Raw genomic sequence first — 4,088 nt, 5'->3', positions numbered from 1 at the left:
GAGGTTGAGCATTTCTTCATGTGTCTATTGGCCATCCTTCTTTCCTCTTCAGAGAAGTTTCTCTTTAAGTGTTTAGCCCACTTTTTTATTGGGCTGTTGTTTCTTTGAAGATTTGTTTTTGGGGGATTTTATTTTTTAAGTTCCAGTTATTTTAGATATGAGATCCTTGTCTGTTGTATGGCCAGTGAAGATCTTCTGCCAATCCATGGGCTTGCTATTGATCTTGCTAGCTATGTCTTTTTCCATGCAGAAGCTCTGTAATTTCATGCAATCCCATATGTCCAACCTTTCCTTGATTTCTTGTGTTTCTGGGCGCAGCCCCCAAGAAGGTGGATAACATGGCAGGAACTCCCAAATACCTCTCAGTCCCATCTCTTAACATTAACGGCTTAACTCTCCAATTAAGGGACACAGACTGTCTAGTTGGATTAAAAAGCAAGATCCTTCTGTCTGTTGCCTTCAGGAGTCACACCTTGCCCATAAAAACAAACACATTTTGAATGTGAAAGGCTGGAACAAAATCTACCACGCAAACGGCTCCCATAAATAAGCAGGAGTTGCAATACTAATATCAGAAAAAATAGACTTCAAATTAAAATTAGTTAGAAGAGATAAAGAATGTCGCTATATACTAATTAATGGATCTCTCCTTCAGGAAGATATTACAATTCTAAATCTCTGTTCACCAAACATGGGAACACCCAAATTTATCCAAGAAACACTACTTTCTCTCAAATCTTATATAGATCCAAAGACATTAATTGTCGGGGACTTTAACACACCACTATCCCCAGTGTATAGATCAACTCGGCAAAAACTCAACAAAGAAACTGCAGACCTAAACAACTGCACAGATCAACTAGATTTAACAGACATCTACCGAATATTTCACCCAGCAACATCAAAATACACCTTCTTCTCAGCAGCACATGGAACAGTTTCCAAAACAGACCACATTTTAGGCCACAAAACAAATTTGTCCAAATTCAGAAACATTGAAGTTATACCCTGCATTCTCTCAGACCACAAGGGAATAAAAGTAGAACTCAACACCAAAAGCCACCAAAGAAAGTCTTGTAACACATGGAGGCTGAACAACACACTGTTGAACCACCAGTGGGCCATGGAAGAGATTAATTTTTCTTAAGAGTAACATTATAATGTAAAAATTATTTTATAAATAGAGGACATTAGCAGTAGGAATATACATCAGAAAATGATATTTGAGAAGTTGAGTTTATATTTATATTTATGTGAATCATGATGAACAAAAATAACCACAGTTAAGAATTAAATATAAATAAAGTTGAATTTAATATAACTTGGAAGTGGCGCTGTAGCTCAAGTGGTAGAGTGCTCGCCTTGAGCTGAAGAGCTAATGGATAGCGCCCAAGCCCAGAGTTCAAGCCCCACGACCGACCAAAAAAAAAAAAAACCCACCCTGAATTTAATATAACTTAAAGCAAAGACTTTTATAATGGTTTCACAAAACCATATTTTGTTAAACAAGATGTAGAAGGTGAGACAAAATAGCCTGAACAAATAATGGTATGCAACCCCCCAAAATTAAAAATAAGTTATTATTTTAAAACATATTTTAAGTCATAAAATAAATTTAGAATGGCTACGAAGCAAATATATATGCTATATATATACATATATATATATGATTGTTATTGTGTGGAAATAAATTGTCCTGTTATTTTGGGGGCAAAATTCAAAAGCATCTAGTTTAATTTAAAAGCCATATGTGCCCAGAACTAGCATTGGAAATCTTATCCCAAAGTCTTAGGACTGTCTTTCCTTCTCATTTAAGATTTTCTAAAATGCAGAGTTTGAAAAAGGGTTATTTATACGTAAACGAGTTTAATGTAATTTATTTACCAGTCGGGGTTGGCATTCATGACCTAATTTAATTGTCATTTGTGATCACTTCGCATGTTTATGATATATATATATATATATATATGTACCTTATTTAAATAGCTACAAGCATTTAAGATATATTAAGAGGGCAAGAACTGAATTCATTTTTACAGATGTTGCAGGAACTCAAATATTCAGCACTTCTACCTTTATTTTTCCAGATCATAAAATAGAAAAAGTAAGTTCCCTGGCAGGCAAAAGCCACAGTTGGGGCAGGGGATGGGGGTGGGGTGGGGGTAGAGCTCGGACAGGGCAGGAGCTTGGATGAGTTTAAGAAACTGAACCGCATTGGCGAGGGCCACCTATGGCATTGTGTATCGGGCCCGAGACATGAGATAGTTGCTCTGAAGAAGGTGTGGATGGATAAGGAGGAGGGCATCCCCATCAGCAGTCTGCAGGAGATCACAGGGCTCCTGTTGTCCTGGTCATCCTAACATGGTGGAACTGAAGGAGATGGTTGTGGGTGGGAAACCACCTGGAGAGGGAGAAGACGGTAAGGCAACTACTGTGCATCTTTCCTTTTCTTTTCTTTTTTCCTTCCAGCATCTCCCTAGTGATGCCTTACTGTGCGCAGGATCTTGCCAGCTTTCTGGAGAATATGCCAATGGCCTTTTCTGAGTCCCAGGTCAAGTGTATTGTGCTACAGGTGTGCAAGGGTGTCGAGTACCTGCACAGGAACTTCATTATCCACAGGGTCCTGAAGGTCTCCATCCCGCTTATGCTGGACAAGGGGGACAAGGCTGTGTGAGACAGGCCCCTGAGCTGTTTCTGGGAACCACTACCCAGACGGCTGAGCTGCTGACCCACAAGCCTCTCCTCCCAGGCACTTCTGAGATCCACCAGACTGGCCTGATGGTATAGCTGCTGGGGACACCCAGTAAGAACATCTGGCCGGGCTTTTCCAAGCTACCCCTGGCCAGCCAGTACAGCCTGCGGCAGCAGCCCTCGTTCCCATGGCTGTTCGAGGCTGGACTGTGTCTGCTCAACTTCCTGTTCATTTATCACCCCAAGAAAAGGGAGTCCTCAGCAGTCTGCTTGGAGAGCTCCTACTTCAAGGAGAAGCCTCCACCCTACAAGCCGGAACTCACACTCATCTTCCCACACCACTGCAATAAGCGGGCTGCTCCTGTCATGGCTGAGGCTCAGAGTAAGCGAGGCAAGCCCTGAGAGTGGGCCCAACATATACTGCATTCCCTCGTCAGACCAAGCCCCCAGCAGTAGACAGGGAATTCCCCTGTGGGCCAGGCTGGGACTCCTGGAATGCCCTTGGGTTCCCCCAGCACCCTGTTGGTTCCCACGTTCCCAAGAACATGCAGGGTGTAGGCCCAGGGTGAGAGAAGCAGAGACTGCAGACCAGTGCACAAGGGGTTATCTGGTGAGAGCAGTTCAGAAATCTGTGCTGGCCCAACTGAGTGGTGTCTTGGACATGAAGCTGGGAACTGGCCTTAAAAGCAAGCCTCAGAAGATCACGCCACTCATACCTGTACGCACAGGGCAACCCAGGACATAGGCTGTGATAAATCTTAGAGTAGCTCTGGTTGCAAGAAGGGACCAAGCCTGGGCGGGGGCCTTGATATGACAACCCTCCCTAGAAGAGCCCTAGCTGTCTAGGAGAGGCTGTAGGCTCCCACCCCAGGGGGAAGAAATAAGAAAAGCCTCTCTGACAGAAAATAATAATAATAATAAATAATAGTAATAATAAGTGCAAAGAAAAATAAGGATGGTTAATAGATCAATGTTTGTAAGACACAATTGAAATGTTTTGTATATTTAGAAAATATTATTCACAAAATAAGTACAAATTAAAAGATCTAATTTGGATATTCCCTGATGGAACATACAAGAAAAAGATAGTACTTCCTTTACCAACTGCTCCTATGAATATTTCATTTTAATAACTTTTGTTTCTTTTTTATGTTTTTATTGTAAAAAGTAGTATAGAGAGGGGTTACAGTTACATGAGTAAAGTAATGAGTACATTTCCTATGGAGCATTGTTACCTCCTCCTTTGTTTTAGGTACTTAATGAACACTTTTGAAATACTGACAAACCCTAAAGAATAAATGTCCTAATATAATTATAAGATATTAATATTGGTTCAATTGTTTATTTTATATATGTATATGAGTATATATAGGTACATATATATATATATATATATA

General features: G+C 40.7%; 1 pseudogene; it reads left to right on the top strand.

Moving 5' to 3' along the window:
• The window catches only part of LOC105985923, a 170,341-nt pseudogene extending 166,905 nt beyond the window's left edge, over nt 1-3,436 (top strand).
• The last annotated feature ends 652 nt before the right edge of the window (nt 3,437-4,088 follow it).

This window comes from Dipodomys ordii, unplaced genomic scaffold, assembly GCF_000151885.1.
Source record: "Dipodomys ordii isolate 6190 unplaced genomic scaffold, Dord_2.0 Scaffold32, whole genome shotgun sequence".
Taxonomy (NCBI): domain Eukaryota; kingdom Metazoa; phylum Chordata; class Mammalia; order Rodentia; family Heteromyidae; genus Dipodomys; species Dipodomys ordii.
This window is presented reverse-complemented; position numbering and strand designations above follow the sequence as displayed.